This window comes from Thermobia domestica, chromosome 8 (assembly GCF_964235325.1).
Source record: "Thermobia domestica chromosome 8, izTheDome1.hap1.1, whole genome shotgun sequence".
Classification (NCBI taxonomy): domain Eukaryota; kingdom Metazoa; phylum Arthropoda; class Insecta; order Zygentoma; family Lepismatidae; genus Thermobia; species Thermobia domestica.
Window position 1 is genome coordinate 250,360,983 of NC_137461.1, and position 16,870 is coordinate 250,377,852.

The following is a 16,870-nucleotide window of genomic DNA, read 5'->3' on the forward strand; positions in this document are numbered from 1 at the left end:
CTCTCTCCTGAACTTCCCTTGTGAGGTACAGCCAGCTTTTTTGATGGAACTTTCAAGAGCTGCTCGAAACAATTTGTACAGCTGTACACAGTTCATGCTGACATAGGGAGTTCAAGTGAGAATACATAAATCGTACCAATTTTGTACGCACCGCTCCCTGACAAAACTGAAAGTACACTCATGTCCAAAATTATTGTTGCATATCTATAACTGTATTCTTGTAAGAATATAATTTAATAATTTTGCAGAGTACTTTTAATACTTATATTATGTGTATAATCAGGAAATTTATATTTGTGATAAATTTCATAGGAAAAGAATTATAAATACGAAAATCATAAAGAGTAAAATAAAATGTCACTAAATGGACAAGATAATTTTATTTTCGTTTTATTGATCTTATTTACTGCTCTTTTGACATAAAATTTACTACATACTTGTCTTTGCCGATTATATACATACTAACATTATAAGAAATACCGGGCGAATTCGTTATCAGATTATATTACTAGAACAACATATTTATAATCATGTGACAATAATTTTGGACATGAGTGTACATACAGAGACCTGTTTACCTTTGTTAGGTGTTGGTCTGAACAACACGATCCTAAGGATCATCTAGTTTCTTTCATGCTTCTTGGCGTCCGGTAATGTTACGTCTAGCAACTTTCTCTCAGGCTCGTAGCAGTCAGCACGCCATCGTGGCAGTCAGCACCTTGATATTGGCAATCAGAGCCAGTCGTGGCAATCAGCACCATTAATTGGCTGTGGCAGTCAGCACCCGTGGCAGTCAGCAGCCCACCATTCAAATACGTTTACACGTCAAATATGTATTTTATTAACTTACATACTGATCGACTTACAACATTTAGCTCTACAACACATTTGCAAAATTTCTTAGAAACAAAATGCAGACTCATAATCTAGTCTCTGGAAGCTTGCTATAAAATGAAATAATAAGAGGGGATCATTACATTACGCAAACTGCTAATAATTAAGTCAAAATGTTGGACCCAATTTCACAAAGTTATTCCGTGAAATCTAATAATCTTGTTATTGTGAGACATGCGCTTCGCCTAAATCTATAAATAGTTGCAAAGCGAAAGCAGGTTGGTGAGATGAGAGCAGCTGATTACAGAAAAACTAAAATTAGCTGTAGATTACCTTCGTCCCAATTATTTTCTAAGCCCCCTGCAGATCTTCTCTGCTTCCTCCTGCGCCAACTATGATCAAAGCTTCACTGCAAGCTTTATACGCTAAAGTCGCAACATTTCTAATTTCAAGTTGTTTCTATTTTTTTTTTTTTTTTTTTTTTTTTTTTAAGTTTCAAACGTTTACAGAGATCCAATGTAGACAAATACAATCTGAATATCACCCAGGGTTACTAAGTATTGCCTGAAGGCTCAATTCCACTTTCAACCAATCAAATGAGTTGTTTCAGGTCAAGTTACTAAAGTAACTCACGCTAAAATGGAACACAACCCCTGGAGATTACACGAAGTGTAGTACGACGCAAATTCGCTGAAAATCATCAAAATATCGTTGAGAACGTCGTTGGACTAAAATGATTGTAAAACCTATAAATATTACACGTGGCTTCTTTTTACTGCGACGTGAAATTAGGTACTTTACCTTGCTATGTAGTAGCTAGTGTTGATAGACCTAACATTTAAACTGCTGCATATTATTTAATAACTTACAGAAGATAAATTCCCCTGTCCAATTCTGAACACAACAATACATTGCAAAATAAGGTGCACTGTTAATATATAAAAACGAACGACTCGGATGCCTACAACAAATGATCCACGCTCCTCTTCTTTCCTTTAGTGAACCATTATTGACACCATATAGATCACTATGAAAATGAGTGGCAAGGATTGTAACTTTAAATATTACGAAATTCCTTCTTGACACTACTTCTAATACGCATAGCGAAATATCTATAATTTCGTGATATAAAATGTATTGCTGCTTAAGGATGCAATTTCTGGACATTTTACTCTTATTTCACCTGCTTGTCGTTTCATGTCTTCTTCTTAATGATTCCACTGTTACCAGCCCCGATTTCTTGTCGAATTCCAAAGAGTACGAGAAAGGGTAGCACTAGAGTTATATCAGCATACAAGTACAAGATACCATAACACTTATACTGTGAAGTCTTATTAAAGTAGATAAATGTAATGGCTGGGAAACAAGGTCTCCATTACAAACAGGACTCTGAAACAAGGGCCCCATTAAAAAAGGGACTGGGAAACAGGTGCCCTATTACATGCAGGGCTAGGAAACGGGGCCCCATTATAAGCGGGACTGGGAAATGGGGCCTCCGTTACAAACGGAGCTCTCAAACAGGGGCTCCATTAGAAGCGGGGCTAGGAGACAGGAACCCAATTTCAAGCAGGGTTGGGAAACGGTATCCTATTATAAGCGAGGCTGGGTAACAAGGGCCCTATTACAAGCAGGGTTGGGAAACAGGATCCCATTACAAGCCAGAACCTCATTACTTGCTTCATAGAACCTAATGAATAACAATACAAAATACCGTATTGTATGTGCGTTTTATCTCACTTGCTTTTTCTTATTATTTGGAAATTACATTACAGACAGTTTTTGTCCTTAAGAATATTTTTTGCCCCCCCCCCCCCCCCGAAGAAAGTGGGGCTCTAAGTTATAGCTTGTTTAGTTTATACGTAACTCCGGCACTGCTTAGATCACACGACTATACCAAACTGCACAATCGCGTTTCCATTCGTCACTATTCGCCTAATTTAAGGTTATTTAATTCTGTATTATTTTGTGTTAAATTACCCAAAATAGAAATTTAAAAAGAGGTGAAAATACAAACTATTCGGAGGGGGGCGCGGTGGCTCAGTGGTAGAGCGTTCACCTCTGCCCGGGTTCGAACCCAGCCCCCGCCAAGTGAACTTTGTGGTGGACAAACACCGTGCTCGTGGGTTTTCTCGAGGTTCTCCCGTTTCCTCCCACTTTCTTCATTCCACCATTTCACTCATCTCTCATCATCACCGTCTCCTTTAGCCTAACTGGCATAAGCGTGGGACGTAAACCTCAAAGATTTCATTTCATTTTTTCAAACTATTCGGAATTCGTATTCCTAACCTTCAACTTTTCTTCAATCTGGTATTTATCTTGTAGTTCTAGAACTTGCCACTATCGGGTTTAAAGCGCATTAGTCTGCACAGATGGTTCGTGGTACTACTGCCATCTAGCGGGAGTAATTGTAAAGTTCTCTTCTACGGTTACGATAAATGGTCAATCACTTTTTCATCCACATTGCTAATTTTATATATTTTATTCATTAATGAAGAAGAATTTTATTTGGAGTATACGAAAGTTGACCGGGTGCGAGAAATAAAATGTAAATAATAAATATATGAAATGTAATAAACTGTAAATAGAAAATGTGTTTAATTGTGACTACAAATACAAATTAAAATGATTTTAAACAAAAATGCTTTTCTTTTTCTTAAAAAAAAAATTAAAAATGCTTTAAAAAGTACTGTTTTCAATAAAATCACTTTCAAAGGAATTTTATTTATGATGAGTATAAAGAATAGGTTGGGCAACGATATTTTATTTTACTTTATTTTAGCTTACACTTTCACATTAGAAAAAGTCACTCTGGAATGATTGTGAAAAAAAATTGTTTTGGATACATGGTTTACAATTCTTGTGAGATGATATAACACTACCGCGATCAACACTGAACATTTTCATGGAACATGGTGTGTTTACCACCATCGGGTACATTCAACTAGGTGACTAGGTTTCAATACTTACGTAGTATTATTAATAAAGACATGAAATGTTGACCTGAAATTAAAAAAGAAACGTGAAAAATGGTGAAAGATCTTTTTAAGATTATTGTCATGACAGGACTGTAACTTATGGGGGTATGGGGGCAACTGCCCCCCAGAGAAGCTCCCTGCTATTCGAGGGGGCCCATTTTAAGACTTTTTTTTTTTTGGCTCCATGTACGATATGAACATTAAATTATAAATGAAGCATCAAGCAGGTTCACTACATTACATAAACAAAACAGCACGCTAAAAGTAAATGAAACAAAAATGAGTCGTGGGCCCATTTCAGTAAAAATTCTACTATTAGGGGGGGCGCGGTGCCTCAGTGGTAGAGCGTTCACCTCCGGTGCTTGGGGTCCCTGGTTCGATCCCAGCTCGCGCCGTGTGGACTTTGTGGTGGACAAACACCGTGCTCGTGGGTTTTCTCGGGGTTCTCCCGTTTCGTCCCACTTTCTTCATTCCACCATTTCTTTCATTTCTCATTATCACCGTCTCCTTTAGCGTAACCGGCATAACCGTGGGACGTTAAACTTAAAGATTTCATTTCATTTTCTACTATTAAGGGCCTTAGAAATAATATTTATTCGTATGGATTTGAGATTTGTCAATATTGTCACCTTAATTTGTCATGTATTTAACGGGCCCAGGGAACGGAACAATCCTGCAGACCTTGCCTTGCAGAAGGGCGCACAGGCTCCGGGGGAGTCATAAAGAGTAAGGGAAAGATGGAAAAGTGGGCCCAAGAATCAGGAAAACAACTTTTCTAGGGGGCCAAATACGCGTATTAATGCTTGCCCCCCCCCCAAAAAAAAGAAATCTAAGTTATGGCATGATAATGATGAGAAGCATATTACGCATAAGTCGCTGAATGTAGAGTTCCAAGAGGGAATGAAATGTCGAGTATTGTACAGGGTAGGTCAAAATGATGGACCTAATTTCAGAAATTTATCTGTGAAATCTAATGAACATATTGTGAGACATGTATTAAGAAAGGTAAACTGTCAAAAGTTTTCTTCAAACATACCACGAGTGTTCTATGTGAGCACTTCGCGTAACACGGTACAAATCAAGCTGATAATTCTATCTACTGTCAATCCTTTTGTAGTATGTTACGGTTAATATCAGCAATTCATTTCATGCTCGCTGCTGTCGCGTAGCGGCAGAAATTGGAAACACTGCGTGGAAACTAAACTTTCAAAGCTAATCTTACTAAGTGCGTGTCTCATACTAACAAATGTTATTAGAGTTAACAGAATAAATTTCTGAAATCGGATCCATCATTTTGACACCTATGGCAAGATAGCCCCCCCACTTTACAAAATTGAAACAATGACTAGGTCATTCGTTTGTACTACGTTTGTACCGTTTGTACCGAAAATATTTTCGTTTGTACCATTTTCCTTATAGGGTTACTTGAGAGGTCAACTGGGGGGCTATCTTGGCGCCAAGATAGCGCCCCCTATAACAGCACAAAAAATTGAAATACACCATTCGAAAGCAAATCGTTTGTACCGTTTGTACCGAAAAAAGTTTTATTTGTACCCTGATAGTTTTCGAGAAACAGGGGATGACATTTGGGAGGGCTATCTTGGCGCCAAGTTAGCCCCCCCGTATCACAGCACAAAAAAATGAAATACACCATTCGAAAGCAAATCGTTTGTACCGTTTGTACCGAAAAAAGTTTTGTTTGTACCCTGATAGTTTTCGAGAAACAGGGGATGACATTTGAGGGGGCTATCTTGGCGCCAAGATAGCCCCCCCCCCCCGTATCACAGCGCAAAAAATTGAAATAGACCATTCGAAAGCAAATCGTTTGTACCGTTTGTACCGAAAAAAGTTTTGTTTGTACACTGATAGTTTTCGAAAAACAGGGGATGACATTTAGAGGGGCTATCTTGGCGCCAAGATAGCCCCCCTCTATCACAGCACAAAAAGTTGAAATACACCATTCGAAAGCAAATCGTTTGTACCGTTTGTACCGAAAAAAAGTTTTGTTTGTTCCTTGATAGTTTTCGAGAAACAAGAGATGACATTTGGGGGGCTATCTTGGCGCCAAGATAGCCCCCCGTATTACAGCACAAAAAATTGAAATACACCATTCCTAAGCAAATCGTTTGTACCGTTTGTACCGAAAAAAGTTTTGTTTGTACCTTGATAGTTTTTGAGAAAGAGGGGATGATATTTGGGGCAGGGGGCTATGTTGGCGCGAAGATAGCCCCCCTTATCGTAGAACAAAAAATTGAAATACACCATTCGGAAGCAACTCGTTTGTGCCGTTTGAATCGAAAAAAAGATTTGTTTGTACCCCGATAATTTTCGTGAAAGAGTGGATGACATTTAAGGGGCTATCTTGTACGCAAAAGGCCCCCGTAATGTGTATTTTTCCATGCCTATTAATAAGTATTATTTGTTTATTCAAGTGAATTTGTGTATTTAGAACTCTGGTTGTATATATCCAAATAAAAAAAAAAAAAAAAAAAAAAAAAAGAATTTGTTGGGAATAACTCAACGTTAAAATTGATTCGGCGAGTGAGAAAACATTGTGAGTCCAAAACAAGCCATTTTGAGTTAAAGGTAAAAGCCCTTTTTAGGCAAATAACACTAAAGATATAGAACTACAAGTTGTAATGAAGAGCAGTACAATTTTCAAGACCTCGCACGTTATAGCAGAATGCTATAATGGCGACTGTACATTTGTGGCATTAACAAATGAAAGTTCTTTCTTCAAATATCTCAAAATGCGTTTTGTGGACTAGTAGTGTTTTTCCACTCATCGATTCAATTAAATTTTTTCTATTTATGCCCTTTTCCGTAAATACATATCGTAAAAGGAACAACAAAGTGTGCACAAATGCAGAAATAAACTGGATTCATATAAATAATCTTAAACAAAAAAGAAAAAAATAAAATAAATAAATAAATAAAAAATGAAATGTTTGCTCAGCTAAACTGCGTCCTTCCAAGTTTCAGCTTTACACCAACTGACAAAATTAACTGTTTATATCTGTCACATTAACGGCTCGAGAAGCTTGCCGCTTTCATAGACAATAGACGAAAGGAAGTACGTTATTGCTGAATAATACGTGGGAAAAATATTGAAAATTTAATTGAATCGGTGAGTGGAAAAAAACCTACTAGTCCACAGAACGCATTTTGAGATCTTTGAAAAAAATAACTTTCGTTTGTTAATGCCACAAATGTACAGTCGCCATTATGGCATTCTGTTATAACGTGCGAGGTCTTGCAAATTGCACTGCTCTTCATTACAACTTGTAGTTCTACATCTTTAGTGTTATTTTTGCCTTACTTCAAAACAGCTTATTTTGGACTCACACTGTTTTCCCACTCCCCGATTCAATTCTAACGTTGAGTTATTTCCGAATTGTTTTTCTATTTGGATATGCAGAACCAGAATTCTAAATATACATCAATTCACACGAATAAACATATAATACATATTAATGGGCATGGAAAAGGTACACATTAGGGGGCCTATCTTGCGTACAAGATAGCCCCCAAATGTCATCCCTGTATCTCAAAAACTATCAGGGTACAAACAAAACTTTTTTCGGTACAAACGATTTGCTTTCGAATGGTCTATTTCAATTTTTTGTGCTGTGATACGGGGGGGCTATCTTGGCGCCAAGATAGCCCCCTCAAATGTCATCCCCTGTTTCTCGAAAACTATCAGGGTACAAACAAAACTTTTTTCGGTACAAACGGTACAAACGATTTGCTTTCGAATGGTGTATTTCAATTTTTTGTGCTGTGATACGGGGGGCTATCTTGGCGCCAAGATAGCCCCCCCAAATGTCATCCTCTGTTTCTCGAAAACTATCAGGGTACAAATAAAACTTTTTTCGGTACAAACGGTACAAACGATTTGCTTTCGATTGGTGTATTTGAATTTTTTGTTCTGTGATACGGGGGGGCTATCTTGGCGCCAAGATAGCCCCCCCAGTTGACCTCTCAAGTAACCCTATAAGGAAAATGGTACAAACGAAAATATTTTCGGTACAAACGGTACAAACGTAGTACAAACGAATGACCTAGTCATTGTTTCAATTTTCTAAAGTGGGGGGGCTATCTTGCCAGACGTCATTTTGACTTGCCCTGTATTGCATGAAACAGAAACCTGGATATTATGTAAAGACGCAAAAAAATTAATAATAATAATAATAATAATAATAATAATAATAATAATAATAATAATAATAATAATAATAATAATAATAATAATAATAATAATAAATAAATAAATAAATAAATAAAATAAAAAAATAAGGGACTTCTCGGAAATTTGTATATTGAGAAGAACAGATAAACTTAGCTGGTTGAAACGATTAATCAATGAGAGAATAATAGGGAAAAGAGTATAATTGAGAAAATTAAAATTATTTATGGACATTGTTGGAAAAGAAACTGTACTCTCGGTGGCGTACCAGAATGTATGATGGAAGGAAAAGAAGAAAAGTTTAGAAGATTAAAGCAATAGATAATATGAAAAGTGTAAAAACACAGAAGTTACTTAAAGATCATAGTGTAAAGAAAATGAGACCCAAAGGGTCGAGAAAAAAGTTTTTTAACGAAGTTTGTTACGTGATTTTTTTGTCTGGAATTTTTCCACAAGCAAATATATATATATATATATATATATATATATATATATATATATATATATATTTAGAAATATTTCAATGTTAGTGGAGAGCTAATAGTACATTGCACATCTATTTTTCTACTATAACACAAAAAACATTTAGTTCCTGCATTCTGAAAAAAAAATGCTGAAAACAAAGTTCAAGAAAAATCGGTCATTGGGAGGTAAGAAAGAAAAGGTGGAAATTGGTAGAAGCAGTGAGTTTTCTAGTTCCAACAAATAGTTTATAGTGCTATTAGAAAAACGTTCAACTACTAGAATGTGTTAGTAAAACGTTTAATAGTGATAACAGTAACTATTGAAAGTGTAGTAGATTTCGTGTAACAAAATTATCGTTTAAAAATAATGACTAATCTAAAATTTTATTGTAACTACATATAAGCCGTTCAGATGCCAAACTGATTAACTCCGTCAAACGAGATTTTTCAGTAATGAGCATTTTAATATCTTAGATACAATCCGCCTTATGCAGAGTCGTTTTGATGTATGATTAGCGTCATAGTAAAAGTCTGACTACTGCAGCAAACATACGTTAATCGAATTCTTTAACATTCATTTGGTACTAATCACGTGTCAGAATGACTCTGCATAAGGCCCAATGTATTTAAATGAGAGTGGTCAGAACGTTTACGCGCTCTAGTGACAAATTGTTCAACTATGGAGCTAATCGAGCTTGCCTCTGGAAAGAATGTACACAGCAGTGGCGGCTGGTACTATATGTTGCATGGTTGTGCAACCGGATATTTTTTTAATACTAAAAATATTTTTAAGTGTTAAAGTAGTGTATCAGTAAAAAATAAACCTTTGCTCTTGAACGCAAAACAGTATTGATGCATTTCTGAAAAAAGTCAATTAAAAAACGGAAAGAAAGAGAGAGATTTACCTTTCCAGTGGCAGCGAACATTGCCACCGGAAGCAGTAACATTGAGCATATGGCAGCGAGCTCCTATCTCTTAACATGGGGAAGTGGATTTATTCTTGCATCGCTCCTATCTTCCCGTATTGGTCCCTTGCGGTTGCATTTTTTTCCGCAACTGGTCAGCTCTGTAATAGTTACGAATTCCTCCGCTTAGCAGCGCTTGACTCAATTGATAGGGTGAGGAAGACACAGACGCGTGAAAGAAAGAAGTTATTCACAAAACATAAACTCGCAAAGAACAAATATAAGTCTGGTGGTAGCAGGGACGAATCCAGGCTGAAAGTTTGGGGGGCGGTCGTTCGAAGTCAATAGATTTTATTTAACATTTATAATACAAAGGTGACAATTCTTGGGATAAGATTTATTTTTAAAAAATCCTATTTTCGGGGTGGGGGGTCAATCGAGTCTCCAAGAAGAAAATGTCTTACTACTGGTCTAATTCCTAGCTCTGTGCCTTTCGTGCACATGATTCCGTGTTCGATTTCCGGCGGAGAGCATAAATTAATATCAAATCATTCACTTCCAATACTCATCTGTCTTCTTTAGCCGGATTTCCTGGAATGTTAAACTATTTTTTTTTATTATTATTTTCAAAGGAAAACATCTTAGATTTCATGCTTCTTTACAGACAAAAAATACGTGGTTCCTGAAAATGGACTTTTTGTTCCGTATATTTATACAAAGAAATGCTAACAAAATGCATATTGTCGAAGGAGAGGGGTGTTTCTGGACCATAAAGAAAATAAAGCGGAAAATATTTGCAGTAGCGATGCTTTCTATTCAGAGAAACTTGGCGAGCAGCATTATTTCAGATTTAAATAAAGTCATAGAAAATTTTGAAGCCCAAAAGATCGAAGAAAGACCTTCCATTCTAAAATAATGCATAGTTTATATAATTAAATAATTTTGTTTAACTGCGTGCATGCAATTTTGCTTTTTTTTTTTTTCTTTTCGGATTAACGCCATCATTCATGGCTTACAGCACATACTATATATTCGATTTATCTCGTGTTCAATAACATGAGTGTAGAGGTTTTGTATATAAATAGTGTATAAACGTACATTGATAGTGGTTGTTTGAAAAAAGGAAATAGCTTATATATTAAATTAATATTAGAGAAATAATTTAATCAATAATATACAAATAGAGCTTAAAAGACCTTCCTCTTCATATTTCCTGAATATTTCTTGGATAAGACTCAAGAATGCTGGGGGAGGGGAACACTTGCGCGTACCTACATATCTTTGATATTGCAACATTGCAACCGGTATTTGTACAGACCACGAGCCGCTACTGGTACACAGTATCTTTTCCAAGTCAAAAATGTGTAGAACTAAAAAGCAACAAAAAATGGAGTTGGTTTGCCTTCTGAACGCCTCATATATATAATATTATAGAAGCTACTAAAATTAGAGATGGAGAACTGTAAAAACGTTATTCATAAATTGTTTATTTCAAAAATGTTGGCACGATACAACAGTAAAGAGAAGGAATTCTGAAAACAATGATCTTAAATTAACATCATTCCCAAAAAAGCCGTTTATGGTTTTGTAAAGTGAACTCTGAAGCTAAGGATAAAATGTTTCCTGAGTGGAAAACAAAACGTAGGCAAGATTCTATACGAAAACATAAATAGTTTTTTTTTTTTTTTTTTTTTTGCCTGTTTCATGGATTATATATATAAGGGTGTATAACTTCTATCATCATCATAGGTACCGTAAGTTACTTGCCGCAACTGAGAAATTACTATGCTCCACGGCCTTCCGCTAACCCCTCCGTCTAACCTCTTCGTCTAACGTACGATTTTTCTGTTTTGATACCATCCATCAACTGTGGCCTCCTTCGCCCTCTCCCTCTCTTTCCTGCCCCCATACCCTCTAGCACGTTCCACTTGATACAATTTCTTCTTAGCCAATGTACCAACCAGTTTCTCTTCCTCCTTTCAGTAATATCTAAAATTGTTCTTTTCTCCCAAACCATTTTAACACCCTTTCATTCGTTTTCCGTTAATCCAACTAATTCTCTCCATCCTTCTCCACACCCTCATTTCGAAAGCTTCCCGTCTTTTTCGTAACATCTATGTTTATGTCCTTTTTACAATACTCCACACGAAGCATCTTATCTCAACCTTTATTCAAGGGACCACAAAATATAGATTTTTCTTTCTCCTAAATGCTTCTTTCGCCATTTATTCCTTGCTTTTATTTCTGTTCGCCTATGACACTAGCCAGGCATTGAAAACTAGTTGTTGCGGAATTTTGTCCCCTCCTACTTCTATATTAGACACCCATTGCACCGTTCCAATCATCGCTCCTTTTGTATTTCTGCCATTTATTTTCATACCATATTCTTCACAGCTTTCAAGTTTTCCAACACCTTATTGACTTTTTTTCTTTTTAAAATTCCGCAACAAGTGCCATATCATCTGCAAACCGCATACACTTAATTATTCTACCTCCTACCGTCTTCATTATCTAGGTTCTCTTTCAATACCTCTTCTACGTACATAGATATTAAATAGCGAACTCCTCTTCCAATTACACTATTCTCTGTCATTTCTTAACATATACTTACTTGTTGGTCCATATATAAGTTTTTTATGAGTGTTCGATCTTTCCATTCTAACTCAATCTTCTTTAGAACTTCCAACAATAATTCCACGTTCATGCGGTCAAAACCTTTTCTAGATCAATAAATACAACAAACACCTCTTCCCCTTTTTCTATAAACCTTTCACCGATTACCCTTAAGAAACCAATTGTATCTCTTATGCCCTTACCTCTGCTAAATCAGAACTGTTCCTTATCAACTTCTTCATTTGTTCTTCCATTTAAAGTTCAGTTCAGTAATTGAAGCATATTTTTTTTTTTCCAGTATGTGATACGAGACTAAAAGTTCTATAGTCCTCACATCTCTCTGGGTTCAATTTCTTAGAAAAAGAGTATCATGATCGTCTTCAGGAAATCTTTCGGTCACTCTCGTGTTTCGTATATTACATTGCAGGGTCGGTACATTTTTTTTTCTTGCTCTTCTCTTTCATATTCTTAACGAGTTTGATTGGTATATTATCTATTCCGGTTGCCTTTCCGTTGTTAATCTCGGATATAGCTTTTTCAAACTCACTCCGAAGAATATCGAATCCTTTATCATCCTCGCCTATAGGAAAAGAAAGTAGTTATTTTTTGTCAAAGCAAACAGGGAACATGAACATTTTACCAAAATTGTATAAATGTGTGTGTATGTGTGAGTGTGTGTGTGTGTGTGTGTGTGTATGTGTGTGTGTGTGTGTGTGTGTGTGTGTGTGTGTGTGTGTGTACAAATATAGGTCAAATACAGAATAGTCCTGTCTCTCTTCACCAAACATTATAAAATATTCTAAATGAACATCGATGGGGAAACATTTGTTAATTGAAAATAGCATTAAATATCGTTGCTCCACCAAGTTTATTTCCCTCACACAGTCCAAATTCCTGTTTTACCTTAAATTTTCTAATGCAATTTAAAATCATGTCACTAAAGCCACATCCCAACGAAATCCAGTTTCACTTAGCTATCTAAATTTCAGATAATAAGTTATATATATATATATATATATATATATATATATATATATATATATATATATATATATATATATATATATATATATATATATATATTCCGAATAAGCTAAATGTATTCAAGAAGATGGAAGCCTGCAATGATGACAATATCAAAACTCAGCTTGCATTTATCAAAACTCACTTCAATAGATTTGCAAATAGAATTAAGACAATTGGAATAACATGCTTTATAACTCTTCACCATATTGAAAGTGTTTCAATTAATACTCTAGGGGCAGTTGGAGAAGCATTTATGCGGAAAGTAGGGTCAATTTTTGCAATAAATAAATAAATAAATACCGGTAATGATTAAATAAAAATCTAGCACTTTATTTTTATCTCATAAGATAAAAATAAAGTGATTCAAAGAATGATGAGTCAAGACTTTCTCAATTTCTCAACGAGTGACATTTCATAATTGAAACATTGTGTCCTCTAACAACTTGTGAGACGAAAATAACACACTTTCGTTAAAGGAAAAAGAAAGCGAAGTAACAGGCGAAAACTATTCTCATCACAAAACATTGAAAAACACGTAGTTGTTCATTCCAACAGAATCACAATCAAATCAGCAGCGCCAATTTCTGTATATGTTGCCGGGCGGGGGGGAGAGGGGAGACTATATTTTGTTGTCAGGTATCCAAGCACAATTATCCAGATACTGTGAAACCTAACAAAACTTTGGAAGGCAGAGATCCCCCCTTTTCCCACAAGACCCACGCTCGTGAGTTCAATCGTTTTATTACTACTACACAGTAGAAATATAAGGTACAGTCCTCAGAATTAGTTTCTTCTATAGCTTTACAAATTTCTTGTTCTGTAGTTAACTTTACATTGAACATGTTCATTTATAATAGCTGACAAGGGAAAGTGGATCTGGAAAGGTAGCGGCATGCTGTCACGCCGTTCCACCTGCCTATCTTTGCCCTTTGTAATTTTTTAGAAACTGGGTGGACGTCTTACATATTTTTTCGAGGTGGGAGGACGGCGTCCTCCCGCGTTCCCCCTTACTTTTACTCCTGGTGGCAGATGTAAAAACTTGCTCGTAAAGCTGGAATAGGGTCGTAGGATATTAGGAAATGCACCTGAATTATGTAGTTCAGAGCATATTTTCCTCTTTAGCATATTATAGTGCATTTTTTTTTTTTTTTTTTTTTTACAATTTTTACATCACAGATATTACAGTACAGTATATTTTCACTTTTTTTTAAAAGTACATATCAACCCGAAATCTAGGTTTCACTATTGGAAGCAACTTTGCTGGCGTGAAACGAGTTAGTGTACTGTTTTGTTATTCCATCCAGTCGATATTAAACAGGATAAAATACGTGGAGTAATATCAAATAAATCTGTCGAAAAAAGCTAACTTGATTTTTGTATAGATATTTTTTTTTTTTTTTTGTATAGGCATTTTATATAAATACTAGGCTTTGGCTAGCTGGGGGCTCCGCCCCAGATCCCTGCGTTTGCTCGGCCTGCGGCCTCGCATCTCTTAGGTATCAGCCTTTGCATCAAGAGTGAATTTTGTGCATTTGCTCTTTAATTACATTTTCTGAATTTGGCACAGCTGGCGGATTCTCCCCTGACTCTCACGTTTACTCGACCTACGGCCTCGCACATCTAAATCCATAATCATATCAAATTTCAAGATTTTTCCTGTTTCAACTATCTAAAAGATAAGATTTTGTATCCCAAGAAAACGCCCATTTAAATAACATGGGAATTTCTTCATCCCCCCTTTAGACCCCTTAAAAACTAAAAATATTCACTTTTGGCAATTTTCCTGTAGGTTAGTCCCGGAAGGCTACAATCATGCGAAATTTCATCATTCTAATCCTCATCAATCTAATCTAAGTGCCTAAACATTTTGGGGTGTAGAAGATGTCCCATATAAATAACATGGGAAAGTTTTTTCAGTTACCGATAAAACCACTTTACAGTTGGAAATTTTATTTTTTAGTGATTTATTTAGTTAACGCTATATACAGAATAAAACGTATAAGCATACAGAAATATTCTTTTTTGGCAATTTTTCTGTCGGTTAGTCCCAAAAAGCTACAATCATGTCAAATTTAATCATTGTAGCCCTACTACAGGAAGTGCCCAATAATTTTGGGGTGTAAAAAGTGTCCCATATAAATAACATGGGAGAGATTTTTCAGTTCCCCATAAAACCACTCTACAGTTAGAATTTTTTTTTATTATTTTTACTTATTTACTTAGTTAACGCTAACGAAAACGTACAAGCATGCCGAATTTCAAGTTTTTATTCCAAGTACCTAAAACATGAGATTATAGGTAAAAAAAAAAAAACATTCAAATAAGATGGGGAAATTCTTCATCCCTCCTTTAGACCCCCTAAAAATTAAAAATATTCACTTATGACAATTTTCCGTCGGTTAGTTTCGGAAAGCTACAATCATGCCAAATTTCAACTTTCCACGTCAACCGGATGTACCCCTTTAATTTATCTCAGCTCATGTAGTTTTATATATAGTTAGGATATAGATAATAACTACTTTCTTTTTGCATAGATATTTTACATAGATATAGATATATTTGTATAGATATAGTGCCATGATAAACATGAACACAGCAACCACTGAAATTTGAAGTCCCACAATCATGTCTTCTCGTATACTAAAGATGACAAATTAGCCATAATGGAAGGTAGAATGAAGTAAGTAGTAAGAAACAGTACTAAGGAGGAAGCTTGAGCTGGGTCAGTCTCTACTTGCCTACGCCACTGTTCTACAGCGATTAACGTTCAACGACAAAAATGCGGTAATTGCACTGAAAATGTAAGAGTGTAATTCACGAATTATTAATTACAATTTATGCATGAACATAACAGAGCTAAAGGGGCATATTATACGGGAGAATAGCAGGCCCGTTTCCATGGGGGGTCTGGGAAAGAAGCCCCCTAAATTTTTACTGACCCCCTTAAAATGTTCACGATAGGCCTGCAAATGAACTACTATATGGTGATAAACTACAATATGGTTGGATCGGTCTCCCAACTTCTAACCCCCCCCCCCCTACATTTTTGGGTTGATTACATGCCTGGAGCATAGGCCTTACAAATAGATGTATAAGAAACAGGTGTAGGAATTATTGAGGTAAATCGAGGAGGTAAAAACGCTACTCTCAAGTTTTCTGTTTCAAACTTTTTAACAAGACGTAACAGTAAAGAAAGAAGAAATTATATGAACAATGAGCTTCGATAGACCTGCCTTGTTAGATTAACATCATACCCAGGGGTGGCTCTAGCATATTTTATACCCTAGGCGAAAAACGTCTACGCCCTCACAATCTCCTTCTCCCCCAAACCCAAACCAAAGTGAAGTCTTGTCACCCCTGACATTTTCACCACATCATCATATTGTTACTATTTGTTTAAGCATTAAATAAAATAAAACTTACTCCCAATGCCTCTCCCTATGGTATTAATAAATAATCTATAAGCCAATAATTTTTAAAACATTTTTATTATTGTGGCATTTGGAATGAAATTTTACTAATATAACCACAGGGCAACAGGAAATTAAAGTTTTATTGTAATGTAAACCATTCGACGTCCATTGTAAATACAAAACAAAAGATGGTTGTAATTATTTGTAAAAAGATTCCATAGAAAACGTGATTAGTGACTACAATATGTCCAAAAATTTAACTTTGCCTGTCTAAGGGAATCCAAAGGATTTTGGGGCCCCCAAGAGAGCGGGGCCCTAAGCTATAGCTCGTTTCGCTTACACGTAACTCCGGCACTGTAAATAGTATACATATACAGGCGCGGATCCAAGGGTGGCTATAGAGGCTATAGCCCCCCCCCCTTGACGCTCAGGTATACACTGGATAAAATGGGCT